Source organism: Dermacentor andersoni, chromosome 1 (assembly GCF_023375885.2).
Source record: "Dermacentor andersoni chromosome 1, qqDerAnde1_hic_scaffold, whole genome shotgun sequence".
Taxonomy (NCBI): Eukaryota; Metazoa; Arthropoda; class Arachnida; order Ixodida; family Ixodidae; genus Dermacentor; species Dermacentor andersoni.
The window spans coordinates 238,413,153-238,429,115 of record NC_092814.1 but is presented as its reverse complement, the minus strand read 5'-3'; positions in this window follow the sequence as shown (position 1 = coordinate 238,429,115).

The following is a 15,963-nucleotide window of genomic DNA, read 5'->3' as shown; positions in this document are numbered from 1 at the left end:
CGTTGCATGAATCTAACTGTGTCTCGCTTGAATTAAAAAAAACTCTTTTTTTCCCCCAATGTTTGTTCCCTCCACGGAGGAAGGAAACTAAGGAGAGGCCCTACCCCCTCCACGCGCTAGGAGAAAAGTGTGGCGGAAGTGACGTAGTAGGTTCTCATTTTTTTGCTGCTTTTTTATTTATTTTTTTGGTTGTATGGCCACGCCTTTTGGGCCACAATGGCGGCGTTGTTATGGACAAGAACGGCACCGAGAGCGGCGCTGCTGCGCCGGCGTTGAGAGCGCCGCATGCGACGCAAAATTCTATTAGCGGGTGGTACCCCTCTCCCATCTCTCGTTCGCGCCGCCTTGATTGCCTCCTGCACTGCGCGTGTTTGGGGACGTTTCGCGCCGCGCGCGGTGTGTGCCTACGTGTGTGCGCGTGGAGATTTCGTTCGAAGGGCGGTGTACAGCCTTTCATTTAGGGGAAAACTCGGAGCGCATTGCATCGCGATGCGGCGAGCGCTTGAGTCAGGCGGCGGCAGCAGCTCGCGCAGGTGCTCGAGGGGCGGGATATTGAATGGCGTCGTCTGCTACGGCGGCGCGCGCTGGCCGCATTGTCGGGAAACGTTCTACTATCAGTAGAACGGCGTTCTACTCATCTCATCGTTACGGCGTGAAATGAGCCGGTATTCTTTACTATGCGTTGTGCGACGCCAACTTATACGCCTCGAAGGTAAGTTCATCGCTGCAGGGCAGTCATAGACGACGTACTGATTCCATACATTATTGACGGCCCGTTTCTGGAAGGCGACTATATATTCTAACGCGATAGGTCGCCGATCCACACTGCACGTGTGGTGCAACAACAGCTAGAAGAGCGCGCCAGTCAGTCTCTTGGAGTGGCCGCCTCAATCCCCGGGCGCTAACATCATTTAAAATGTCTGGGGCTCGTTGAAAGTATCGCTGGCGCACCATCCCCTCTATCAGTCGCCCGAGGATAGGCTTCGATCCACCATCGTCAGCGACTGAGACGTGCTGCGAATGAACACATCCCTGATCAAGTAATTCTGCACTTCACTGCCTTCCAGGATGAGCGCTGTCATCGCTGCCGCTGGGGACATGACGAGATACTAACTGAAGTTCGGAGCGTGACGTGTCCAATTCCCCGCCGGCGGGCAGAGTCTGTCTGGTGTAGCGAATGATTGTCGAGAAAAATCATTTCCAGCTCATTGTCTGAACCTAAAACATTCATTTAATCGTATCCGTTTCTTTCATCGTGTTCGACTCCCATAGTTATCATTGTTGAGTGCTTTGTTTTCCTTTCGAGTCAAACAAAGACTGAACACGTTGCGCGCACATCTTGGTGCGTCTTGTCGCTGCTTATTACGGTAGCACACACAGTGAAGAAATATACGTGCACTGCCCCTGACAGTAGCACGCTTCCCGACAAATGCGGCCAGCGCGCGCCGCCGTAGCAGACGACGCAGATCACGACTCCGCCCCTCGAGCGTCTGCGCCTGCTCGAGCTGCTGCCACCGCACGACTGCATTGCTTGCCGCATCGCGATGCAATACGTTCCGAGTTTTCCCCTAAGTGTGAAACAGACTGTACACGCTTCTATTTGCCTTTAAGAAGATCGGTACGCTTGACGATTTTTTTTATGGCTGCAATGCGGCGAAAGGGCAGCGTCTGCTGAACCATGTAAGTGACGCTGAGCAGGTGATTGGAAACGACATCGTATGTACCGCCGGAAAAATCGTCAGCACATACGATGCGGCACATACATACGGCACATACGAGCTAAAGTAATTTTTGCAGTTTCTCACAATATGTTTGCTACAAATCCGTGTTGTCTCTGATGGCGACAACGGTCATCCATCGACACTGTGCGGAAATAAACAAAATATATCGCTGCATAGCACAAGTACGACATGCGCACACAACTTTAACTAGTGCGTCCCTTACAATATGGAATAGAAGCAGCAATGTAGACAGCTTGGCCATTTTTTAACACTGCTCAAGAGACGGAAGTTGAAAGTATTAGTAATCATTCCTGCTTCAGCAATGCCGGCGCGGCCAAGACGCGGGCGTGTATCGTCCAGTAACTCGATCGATCGGTGCAGTGGTGAAGCGGGAATGAACTCCGGTCATGTTCAATGCATCGTGCACATATTCAATTTCTCGGCACGCGTGAACTTCGGCCACTGCTAGCGCATACAACAGAAGTTGTTTCCATTCTTGGGCAGCGCACACATAAACGAAACACGAGAAATAAGACATGCAGGACGAGCGCTCGTCGAAAAACTTAGTTTTTATATGAATAAAAGGATTATGTACCGAGTAATTATTAAATTCACGCGGGTTACATATAAAAACCGTCATACACTCAGGAGTGATCAATGAACGAGCTCGCTTCGTTTGCCAGTTGTTTACTTCGCTCGGCGCACCGCAGTAATCCATGTGTGTCGTCTGCTTTTTTCGTACCATTTTCTTGTGAATCGGCAGAATTTCACTGGTGGCATCAACCCTTTCGTGTTTACATTGCTGTCGTGACAGTTAACAACAAAATAATAATTTCCGGTCATCCGAAGAGGGGCCGTCGCAAACAAGAGACGTTTGGCGCGCAGCGCGAACTGAACGCGGGCGCGACCGCTAAGGGAAGCGGCGGCGGAAACCTACACCCGTTGGAGATGAAATCGTTCCGCCAGGGGAGAAACGAGCGCTGGCGTCTAGGATGAAACTTTGCGTGCGGTCGTCTATGGTTTTGAGCGCTCACACGTGTTGCTCGGGTAGGTTTCGGGCCGTGGCAAAGGCGCTGAGTGGGCGGGTTTGCGTTAGTCACCGTGTCTTGTTGCGCTGTGTTACCTGCACCGTGCTCTGCCAGATGTTGCGCGAGCGCGCGCGACACCACGCGCAGCGCGGCGTGGTTTCGCGAAAGATGTAAACAAGAGAGGAGGGTGGCCCAAAAGGCGGAGCATCGCCATGAGCAACGCCAAATTCCGGCTTCACTTTTGCTTCACAAAGAGTGACGTCAGGGCCTCTCCTTAGTTTCCTTCCTCCGTGGTTCCCTCCAAACATAGTCGCGCTTCAATCGCCGCTCCCACAAACCCCCTTGCTGATGTCGGTGACAATCTGTACAGAACCGCTTTTCGCCCGAAGCTTCGCGACCTATTTGGATCGACCTTGGCATAAACTCAAGCTGATGAAGGAACTTTAGCGTAGACGTACGTGAGCTGCCTGATCGGTCTCCACGGTCCAGCCACCCGTCGACGCAGAGCTTAACCAGAAAGAAAGAAAGCGCTAATATTGCTCTAGCCAAGTGTAAAACATTTTAAATATTTACAAAAACACCGTGTTAAGGATTACATTCCTGCGAAAAATTTACACCAGCAGCAATGAAGAATACATTTTGTTACTGCTACTGTGTCTGGTTGAGCTCTATGCCACCAGGTGGCTGCACCGTGCAGACCATTCACATTTGCACTTCTGTTCATCCCATGAAATGACACGCAAGGGGACACGGCCAGGCCCTGTCCCCTTTGCGCTTACGTTTACCCGCTGTTGCGTTGGTAATCTTCCGGTGTAAAGTGAAGCCCGCAATCGCGCAAATCCTGGCGCCGATCGGATAGCGGAAGTCCGATGCGCTGCAGCCAGTTCGTTCGTCTATTGGCGTGCAGAAGGACACGATGTCGCAGCTTGACATATTGCCAGTCGCTACGTTTGTAGTCCACAACGCAATAAAGTTGAATCGTAGCGCTCGCGAAAAGACAGACCGACACTGACGGCGGAGCTCTCGTCAAAGATGGAGCACGTAACACAAGCAGACGAGACTTGCTGTGTGCCGGAAGTGCTCAAGTGTAGCGAGAAATTGTTTGTGGATTCTCTTTCTGTTACTTTTTTTACAGAAACAAATGAACTAACATTCCAACTATTATGAACATCATTTGTTTACTATAAAATTGGAAAAATTATCGATCACGCGCCCTGGTCAGCCAATTGGATAGCTCGCCCCACTGACGTCATATGGGTAGGGGCGGCTTAAAATTCCACAGCGCAGTGTGCTGCGATTGGCAGCGATGCACATTTTTAAAACCTTATAATAAATTACACGCTTTACGCAGAGCACTTAGATGCGTCAATTAATGATCAGAAGGTCCTACTCTAATGACTCAGTACGTTTGTAGAAAATCGTCCAAATCATTTCAGGGTCCCTTTAACTTGCCCCCCTGCGTGACACCGGATGGTGAAGGCTCGACTTAGAACAGCTCCGCCGACAATATTATACCACCGAAAATGTAAAAATGAACACAGTCATTCTTGAACACAGCAGATCGGAAATGTCGAGCAAGGTAATAAGGCTACAAAGATAATCATACTATGGTAAGCCCCACCCACACCCTTGTAACTGCCAGCGACTGTTGCTCTGCGAGGCTGCAAATAGTTTGTACTTCAAACTTTCCCTGCTACGAGAAAAATGCAATAACCACAAAAATAAAATTATAAAATTATAAGCGCGTAATTTTGTACATTTTCATTTATCTATTATAGTGGAACGGTGAAAGCCTAATTCTTTATTGAACTGAAATAAAACGCTTGATCTGCTTCAACGTATTGTGAAGTTTCACTTCAGTTGGCAGTGATGTTTCACGAGTCTCAGCAGTGAAACGGTCTCAGCAGTGAAATAAATGAACTGTACCGTGGACTTTTGATGAGTGAAATTCTGACTCCATATACTTTGTCCATGTCTGTTGCACACCTCATTGCTTCCGCCGATGAAAACAATCAACAGCAGACGCTCGGAGGCATCAAGTACGATGCCATTTTGAAAAGGTCGCATGACGACAATTTTGTTTGCTTGTGTATTGGCTATGGATTAACATAAAACCCACGCAGTCCATATGACTTGGTTGCGAATTGCTGTTTAAATCGTATCCTACTATAGCAGAAACACCTGAAAGGTTTATCGTTAACAAAGACTTTTAGCTTTTCAATAGAATTTGTCGGTGCTAGTACACAAAAAGTAGCAACCCCTCATCAGTAGAACACAGGTCACACAAAAATATAGATTTTTCAAAATTTAACAACACCCACACACGAAGACAGATATTTGGAAGAATAAAACTAGATGAAAGCAATTGCAGGCTACAAAAACAGACTCCTCGCTTGTCATAAAAAAATGTATCTGCAAAGAGCACTACCAACATAGGAATTGTAATTCATCTTTTCAATTGACCAGAACATGAAGGTACATGCCAAACATTCTTTTTTCTATTTGGCTCCATATGGTTATGATTAACAAAAAATTAGGGCCCTCGGTTTCTCTTCAAGCAAATTCATAGATGCATATGGTTCCTTTGAAACAAAAAGTCAAGACCATTCCACCCTGTGAAGGTGGATGACCAGCAAAGCTGTAATTGTGGTGAGAACTTGTGGTAAGAGCTTTATTGCATCACTCATTGTCACTTGGTAACGACGGTCACAATGGCTTTGTGGTCGCTATGATATACACTGATCGGCATACTCACAACTGCAAAAACATTTTTTGATAATGTCAAATCGGTGCACATATGTCGCTGGGTGGTCGGTTGGGCCAGATTGGTGTGGCAGCACAAGCGATATGTCTACAATGTGAAACGTATAAACCGCTCCCTTTATGGTCCCTACACATCCACAATGAAATCACCGACAACGACCACGGGGGTATGTCATCACAACCAACCCACGCAAAGTGAGCAGCCCCGAATTTTACAGGGCTATGAGCCATTGCATTTTTTGCATGCTTACGGGGGTGTGAGCCATTGCTTCCAGGGGTATGAGCCATTGATGATGAGAGTTTTCGACATGCTGTTCTGTATGTTGCCCGCATGATTAGAAAGAATGCAAGCACTGCTCGCTTCACTTTTCCGAGTGCTTGTAGCCTCTGCCTTATGGGGCTATGAGCCATTGATGATGACAGTTTTTGTGTGCGGACAAAAAAATGCTATGGTGCCCTAGCTATATACAGCTCCGCTGTAAAAGATTGTGCCCACAAAAGTATTTCGAATGAATTACTTACCGCCTCATATAACAACTAGCAACAAGACAATTGCAGGTAAACGTTTCCACTATCCCACGGCTCATTTGTTCCCTTACCTTTGTTAGAGTCCGTGCGCTGGGAAACCTTGGGGTGCATCCTCACTCTCAGCAATGCAGAGCCAGGTGCGACAGAGCTGCGTTTTTCAGGGACAATTCATCTTCTCGAAGGCATGTCTTGACGGACCTTCCACATTACCCTACATAAAGTTTTCGGCAAGACAAGGGTATCTGTTAAACGATACCAGATACGGTAACAATAATGCCACGACCAGGGTATTTGCATTACAAGAAACATAGGAACAAGTGTGCTTCATTTGGCACGTGCCTTGAGGTGCAGAAGAGGTATTTCCACTCCTTTTTCCTTCCTAGGTGCAGGCTTTAGAAAGTTTTTTGGGGCTGAGTGCACTTTGCACTGCTTATCACTAGCCTACATTCTTTAGTCCGTGCGATAATGGGTGAACCTCTGGAAAGTTGTTTTTCCCCAGCCTGATAATCTATTCAAAGAACGTCCCCTATAGCCATGCCATTATCAGTGCATGTAACACAATAATAGCAACCGTCACAGACTAATAGCAACCGTCAAGGGTAATAACTTGTGCAAACCATCGAAAGACACAAGGAAAAGTTCTCCATCATTCCGCATGTGCACGCATTACTACACGCGTTAAAGGATATAGCCCTGCGGTACGGAGTGCAAACTGCATTTTCGGCCTCAGAAAGACTTTCAGAAGCCTGCACCCAGGTGTGAAAAAGGAGCGAAACTGCCTCTTCCATACATCAAGGTATACATGCCAAGTGAACCACACTTGTTCCTACGTTCCTTGTATTGCAGGCATAGTTTACCGGATACCCTTGTCGCGCCGAAAATATTACGTGTGGCAAACTGGAAGGTGTGTCAACACACGCCTCCGAGGATATCATCTATCGCTGAAAAACGCAGCTGTGTCCCACCTTGCTGTAGATTTGCCGAGTGCTGATGCACCCCAACGTTTCTGGGAGCACGACCCTCACAATGAGAACAATTGAACCGGGAGATGGCGGAAGCGTTTTATATTAAGAGAATTACAAAGAATCCATAAGTCAACTATCAATAGCCCTCACAGATTAGGAGTTCTCGTGTGTCTATAGCACGGTATCTTGAATGCCGATACATGGAAAATATCATTTTGTGATGTATAGCAATTTCTTGTTAGGCCATTCATTCTGCCTTAGATACGATGACACGTGTACCTGTGTCAACTATATATTTCCAGCAATTTCAGAATGAAAGAGTTGCGAGTCTGCGCATGTGTTGTGTGCTTCCTCCCTCGTCCCCGTATTATCTTCGTGCAGTAATAACATGAATGGTGAAGTAGACGGGACCTGGTCTTTCTGGGGGCACACACACGTCATTTTCATTTAACAAGTAAATGGGCAACTTGAAAACTGTACATTCATAGGACTGTGCAAGATAGCTGAATTATGAACCACAGACACAAACTAGTGGCATAACAGATACTTCAATGCAACCATCTATCAGCAAATGCTGATAGATGATAAATGTTTTACCGCTTTACAGTGATGTGAAAGGAAACTTGGCGGTTAGTAAGCATTACCAAAGATGTAAATGCATTGATACAAGGAGCACGTATGGTTATTTGCTTTCTTGAGCATGTGCGAACTTATCATAGCTTGTAAGACAAAAACGACAATGTACAACACCGGGTGCTACTGTCAATTGAGTTCTTTTTCAGCTAAGAAACATCATGAATAAATATATTTTAGCACATCCTCTGGCATATTGTTGTATACCTTCCAAGAAACATTATGCAGAAACCATCGGCAACGATTGTCAATGTAAGCGAATAGCCCGAAAGAACGATGGAGCAATCAACAGCCCCCCCCCCCTCCCCACCTTCCTCCTTCCTGCCGTCCCCCCAAACTCTGTTGCGCGAGACCATGCGCCCTTTACCTCGGTGCCTTCCCGCAGTTCCTTCAGGACATCCGTTAAGGGCGAACATGTCCACTTATTGCTCTACATGGTGTGTCGACGTTAACGCCATCAGAGTTCGACAAAATGCTCGCCTGCGCCTGCGGTGTTTTTTTCGTGGGTGAGAATCCGCTATGAATTCTCGTAAGCCCAATCATCCACGACCGTCGGGTCACCGTTGGACAGCCAGTCAGATGTGTGGTAAACGAGCACGCGACAGCATCTCTTCTTTCTCTCTCCAATCTTTCTCCCCCAGTTGCTTGCCAAAAAGAATGAGCCCTATCCCTCACCTTCCCGCAACAAACGAGCGACAGCACACCCCCAACTCCCCCACCTCCTCCTTCGTGCCCCTCCCTGCCGTGAGAGTATGGTGGCTAGCGAGAGCTCGTATATGATGCCCCCTTCCACCTTTCTCCCTCGCCCTTCAGACTATGTGCCCTTTCCCTTGGCACATTTTCTCGCCTTCCCTCCCACAAGTCTGACTCACCCGGTCCTGCCAACCTACCATGAAAACAGCCAAGAGCCAAAAAAAGCTGTTCGCTTCAATAACTTACAGACGAGCTTACTTAAACATGACGTACTTAAATACAAAGTAAATGGGGATCACCCACTTTTTAACACGAGTTATATACCTCGCGTATGTGAACAAATTCGTATAAGGCGCAATTTATCACTATTCTTAATTCGCAACTCATAAATAAACAGCAAGCCCATAGACAGTTACATACACTCTAATCCCTTTAAGAAGCTTCTGACAAATGCTTTTTGTGCCAGTTTCTCCTCCTTCTATGCTCAGAAAGGACGTGTTCCGTCTCCCACAGATATGAGGAGGCGTCGGAGTAATTCAGGGCCTGTCAGCGATCGCACAGCAGAGTGCACATAGACGCTACTTCAAAAACTTGTTCACAACCTAAAATTAGCAACATTAACAGCTTTCAAGACTTATTATTCACAGAAAGTGGAGAATTCACATGTTATTCCAAGTTCCTTTGTCTGCTTGATGCGATTCGCAATATGGCGGGCAGCACTCAGCAGCTAACTGCTCAGCCTCCCACGCTGAAACCATCTGAAACTGCATTGTCGACTGTGACCCTCTAACGGCATCGAAGAAAGCATGACACCGCCACGAAAAAAAGAAAAAGAAAAACAAGCGTTCCTGAAAAAAAAAAAAAAAAATACAGCTTTCATAGGGTGTCGAGAAGATAATGATACAAATAGTTTTTTTGGAAACGTTTTATAAGCGATTTTAACAATGAGATATAATCTGACTAGTCTGAGGAGTCTTTAAGACGTCAAAAATGGTCAGAAATTCATTTTATCTGTTGTATCCCTGAAATCTGTGTTTTTAAGACTGTTGGTACGCCAGTCTTGAATTCGTCTTCTACACTCAAGTGCAGCTGATCCATGATCCAACCAGCGTTTTCACTCTTTCACTGTTGTGGGAATACTGGAGCGCCCATTCTGAGGCGTTCTCTGCATTCTGTATTAATGTTATTAGCATTCTTTGGGAACTTTGTCCACTTTGTGGTATGTAGAACCTGTTTCACACCACAACTTCAGCCGCTGGTATAATGTGCCCATTCTTGGGGCACATACGCCCCCAGACTGCGTATGTGCCCTACTCACACACACAAAAAAGAAGAAAGCGAGGGAGAGAGAGAGAGACAACGAAGTCTCGACGCACCGTACATGGTCGTTCAAACGATTCGATGATTAAATGTTGGTTATATTTTGATATTCTTTTTCATGTTCATTATTCACTCAATTTGTATTTTATTTCACATGCAATTATGTCGATCTTGTCTAGTTTAGCATCGACACTTTGTTGACCCTTTCTTTTTTCAGCATTTGACACTCTGGAATGTGCTTCTTGACTAAGTTTTCTTGCTGCTCCTTCACGCTACCACAAGGCATAGTGTCTATTAGCCTGGAGTGCATATGGCTTCTCCAAAACCCACACCCAAGGCTCGAGCAAAGGCACTCGATCGCGTGGCCGGCGGCTCTGCGCTCTCTTATCTTCTCCGACGCAGGGGTGGAATTCACTAAGCGAACTTACTAACAAATTTTGGCATAAAAGAAATGTTACGAAAAAAGCGTATTCATAAAGCTAAAGCTGTTCACAAGATCAGCAAGCTTGCGACACCTGCCACTGCAAAGACGAGCGCTGTAATGAAAAAAATGCGTATATGTAAGAGTAGCATAGCTGCAAACTTCAGTACTTTCGCCAATACTATTTATTTATTTATTAAAAAACCCACTGCACCAAGGCATTACAGTGGGGGGGTACAAGAAGTACATATGACACCTCTGCTCCTGGACGGAGTTATAAATGCTTAAGAAAAAAAAAAAAAAAAAAAACAGGGGCAAAGCCTGTAGCAATGCACATTTACAATCTACATCAAAAAGAAAGCATCACTTGATTAAAAAAAAAAATGTGCGGTTTTACGCGCCAAAACCACTTTTTGATTATGAGGCATGCCGTAGTGGGGGACTCCGGAAATTTTGACCACCTGAGGTTCTTTAACGTGCACCTAAATCTAAGTACACAGGTGTTTTCGCATTTCGCCCCCCATCGAAATGCGGCCGCCGTGGCTGGGATTCGATCCCACGACCTTGTGCTCAGCAGCCCAACACATTTGATTCAACCCTCACAACATCACTCGGCAGTCTATTCCATTCCCTAATGGTTTTAGGAAACAAAAACATTCTAAACAATTCATTTTTTGTCGCGTATTCATGGACTTTAAAATCATGGTCAACATGGTTGGATCTATAAAAAGGCTCTTGCACAAACGTTTTGCAATCAACCCAAACAGCTGAATAATAAATAGCATGAAAAAACTTCACACTCAACTTCTTTCTGTGCGTGTCAAGCAATTACCAGTTGAGTGTTTCCTTCGTACATGGTGCACTGTATCGAGCCCTGCATGTGCCAGATACGAAACGAGAGGCAATGTCCTGCACCCGTTCCAACTTATCTTTATCTCTACCAGTAGGCGGGTTCCAAACCATTCACGTGTATTCCAAAATCGACCTGACATAAGTCTTATACAATATATCCCTACATGACTATGGAAAAGTGTTTGAATTTCGGCGAAGAAATCCCAAGGTTTTGCATGCTTTAGCAGCAACATAATCGACGTGATGGTGCCAATTGATTTCAGGAGTAAAATAAACAACTAAATATTTAAATTCGAATACCTGTTCCAACATTATATTCCTAATAACATAACGTTCCACATCAGGGTTTTTCTTTCTTGTGAATTTCATATGAACGGTTTTGGACAAGTTTAAATTCATATTCCATTTGACGCACCTCTCTGAGATTCTGTTCCAAGTCTTCCTGAAACATTTCAACATAACAGTGACAAGTGACTACTCTATAGAGAATGCAGTCATCCGCAAATAACCGCACTTGAGACACTATCTCGTCACTAATGTCATTCACATACAGCAAGAACAATAGCGGCCCCAACACAGAGCCTTGCGGAACACCGGACACAACCTGCACCCTTTGGGACTCAGTACCGTTCACAACCACAAACTGCTGACGTAAACATAGGCAATATTTTACCCACGATATCACTTCAGGATTAATATTCCAAAAGGCCAATTCTTTTATTAGTAAACAGCGCGCCACGGCATCAAATGCCTTTTTAAAATCCAAAAGCACACAGTCCACGCTAAGACGCCTGTCCAGTGCCCCTATCAGGTCGTGCACAAATTCAGTCAACTGCGTAGTACAACAGAGGCCCCTTCGAAAACCATGCTGACGAGGATTAAACAATGAATGTGCGTCCATATGTGCTACTATACTAGTATACAAGATATGTTCAAGTGCCTTGCACGCAACTGAAGTTAGTGATACTGGTCTATAATTTGACACAGTGTCACGAGGAGCAGATTTGTGAATTGGCACAATGCTTGCAATCTTCCAGTCATCTGGAAGGCAGGATTCATCAAGCAATTTTTCGAAGATAATCTTCAAGTACGGTGCAACCGACTGAACACAAAGTTTATAAAATTTGTTTGGAAAGTCATCAGGACACCCAGCCTTAGCAATCCTCAGATTCTGTAACAGAGACTCTATACCATTGATGCTAATAACAACATCATCCATAACACTCATCACTGGCTGGAAATTCAAGGTATTCGTACCATGATTTCCAATTGCACAGCTGAAAACAGAGCTAAAATACGTATTAAAGAACTCAGCTTTTCCTACGTCATCATCAGTAAAGCTGTTACCAGACACAAGAGGTGGTATAGTTGCAGTGTCTTTTCCATTTCTCTTTACATGTTTGCAGAATTCCTTTGGATTATCATTTAATTTCGACTCCATTGAAATTCCAAATGAATGTTTTGCACCTGCCACTGCAACTTTCATTTTTTCGGTAGTTTCATGTAACTTCAACCAATACTCACGTGTTGGCTTTCCTTTATATTTGCTGTAAACTAGTTGCCTTTTGCGTGTAAGACTGCGTAACTCCCAAGTAAACCAAGGTTTACGTTTACTTCTTTTCATTAATGTCCATGCTGGAACAAAACGCAGCCTCAGTTCAAACATCTTCTCCTTAAATATAAGCCATAATTCAATTACTTCAGTGTAGCCGGCTGTGGGGGTTCCATTCTGCGTGCGGCTAGGGCTGAAGGCGAGCTCCGGATCTAGCCCCACGCAGTCGCTTCGTGGTACTCCCAACCCGTAGCATGGGAATCGCGGCTACGCCAGGTTCAAACAAATAAGGCAACCAGCGGCGTCAACGGTAATAACGTTTATTGCTATTAGCAATAAAGAACACTCGCAGAGGGACATCCACTCAGTAATAGTAGTAAATAGGCTTGCCTCGTTGCCTAGGTGGGTCAGACAAACGAGATCACTCACGGGTTGCGGCAGGTGCTTTTGTCCTTTTGTCCAGGTGGCAGGTGTCTGGCGTCCCAAGAGAGAGAGTCTCTCCCGGTGGCACGTTTTTATGCATTTTTACCTCTTTGCGAGGGGAAGTCCCCCTCGCTCGCTGGATATGTTTCCCTTTCCCATGAGCCGCGTGGGGGAGAGGGGTACGTGCGTCACAAGAGCGACGAGGAAAGGGAGGGCGCGTAGTGCCTCTCTCGCTCGTCTACGCCGGCTCAACCCGTCCGCCACGTGTGAACGGGACGACGGGAGTACGTGGGAGGAAATGGGGGCGGGTGCTCCCCACACGGCATATGTTTCAAATACCGTCCGGTACTCATTCAACGCTTTATCTCGCTTACATTTGTTTTTCCGTAGTTATATACTCATCTGTTTGCTGTTCCAATGCTTCTTAAATGTTCAGCATTCATTTCACAAAACCGAGCATTATGATCGCTTATTCCAGGTAGCACTTGAGTGGAGCAGACGAATTCAGGTTTATTTGTGAATAACAAATCTACTTTAACAAATCTAATAGCTACTTTTAAAATCAACATATTTCTATAAGAACTACAGACAAACCAGACAAAATATTACAAATAAATGGAATAATGCACTGTACTACGCCTCCTATGACACACATGATGTGCAACGACCATCCTCACCATGTGTATTTGTAAAGGAGGATGCAACCTCCACCTTGTAATTGATGAAATTCGTTCATCAGGAACACCTTTTGTTTAATTCCATAGAATGTCTCCTTCTATAGTTGAGTGCTCAGAAAATAATAAGGTGGGAACTGAAATTTTATTACGGTTCTAGAATGAATTGAGTAAAGGTATGCAAGAACACATTGATATATGGCTATAAAAACTACTAAAATACTTTTAGGTGATAAGAAATCCTGGCTAGTATAGGATATTTCCTTGCAAAGTTGAGATATGGAAGGGGATACATTAGAGAGTTTTAGAATATGAACCACAAACATTTGGGGCCCCAAAGAAATAGCACTGAAGCCACTGCGCATGCGCGAGATGCAAATTGCGCTTGGGTTTTGCGTCGGGCACACTATTTCACCGACTTAGCGGGAGCCCCAAAAGCTTTGTGTCAACAATAATGGTGGCACCCACTGAAGCGACGGTTTTAACCTAGCATCAAAATGGGTTCTATTTGTGGTAATGCGTGAAGTTTGCAAGCTAGGAGAAGTGACTGTGGTTATCACTTCCTCTCAATGAGCATGTGTTGTGAAGACTGATTCATTAGACGCCATTAATTCTGAACTCGATTTCATGGCTTGTAGGCCTAACACAGCTTAACTTAGCTGGTGAAGTGATGTAAAGTTGGTTATTCAAAACTAAGCGCAACTAATTGCTTGCTGCTAATAGAATAACCTCTAAATTGTAATTAAATGCAAAAACATGAATGTCAAAATTATTATTCGTATCATAAAATGGTATATTTTACTTAATTATAATAGCTTTTGTTTGATGCCGTAGCGGCACTGCAAGCGCAAGATGCTACCCCGCAAATGCAAAGCCCTATTCTGAAACTCTTCACTCCTGTCTGCCCAAACGCTAACTGCAAAGCTCTTTGAGGCCCCTATTCTAAAACTCTCTTTTGACGAACGACTAAAGAGCAAAAATTGTTCACACGACATGTTTGCTGGTACTAGAGTTAGTGACAACTACTTGCGTTTACTTAATCATTTATGCAGGGATAACAGTTCCCAAATACGAATACGGAGCCACCAGTTCTAGTTTGACCCCCAAGGTCACATTTTAAATAAGTTGAAGGCCTCTACATAACAGCTCCCAAACAAGCAGCTCATATTGGCTACAGCAATGTGTACTTCTTAAGTGATTGGCCATTGCGGCAGCATGGCGACATTTTTTTGGCACTATTCAAGCACTGCAATGAACTGGCTACTTTTCACTTTTTGGACCTGGCAACCCTGTGCTCCATGCCTGCTATGCAGTAGTAAGCTCAAATTGACAGCCTGAAAAAGTCGGTCACTAAAACGTGTCATATCAGCAAGATCAGCATTTACATCGCTAAAATCATGCTGCCTTGCGAGCTCTCTCGGCAGCACACAGTTCAATTCCTTAATTCAGTGAGTTTGGACAAAGATACAATATTTGTGTGTTATTAGCGGTATAAGAGCATAACGTATGGATTGTACTGAAGGACTGAAAGAACTTCACATCAAGGCTGCGGTGCTTGCAGCATACGGCTGACAACTCAATTATTTCATACATGTGTAACTTCCATATTTACGTTCAGCCACAGCGCACGCATCTGCAACTTCTCAGGCTTCGACTCTGCCTCAGTGATAGCTCCGGCTTCGCATGTTTTAATTAGCCGCAAGTGGCAAAATACTTATCGAGGGAAAGGTCAGGCAAGGAGACACAATCTCTCCAATTATATTAATTTGCATGCTTTAAACAAGTATTCAAGCTATTAGACTGGGAAGGATTAAGGGCGATGATCAACGGCAAATATTTGAGCAACCTCAGTTTGCTGATGGCATTCTCCTGTTCAGCAACGCTGCGGACATATTGCAATAATTGATTGAGTACTTTAACCGAGAAAGTGTAAGAGTAGTTGAAGAATAATATGCTAAACAATAATATGCAGAAGACAAAGGTCATGCTGAATAACCTGTCAAGCAAACAAGAATTCATGATCAGCAGTCAGCCTCTAGAGTATGTACAGAAGTAAGATTATCTAGATCAATTTCTCACAGGGAACCCTGATCATGAGACGGAAACTTACAGAAGAATGAAAATGGGTCTGCAAGTGACTGCAGACCCAAATGGGCGATTTCAGGAGCTCACTCTGTCATTGAAAAGTGTACAAGCATTCCAATCTTCAAGTACTATCATATGGGGCAGAAACCTGAGGGTTAACAATGAAGCCTGAGAATAAATTAAGGACCGCTCAAACAAGTGATGGAACGAAAAAATTTTAGGCCCAACGCTAAGAGTGAGTAAGAGAGCGGTGTGGATCAGAAAGCAAACGGGGGTAGTGGTAGGTGAAATTAAGAGGAAAAATA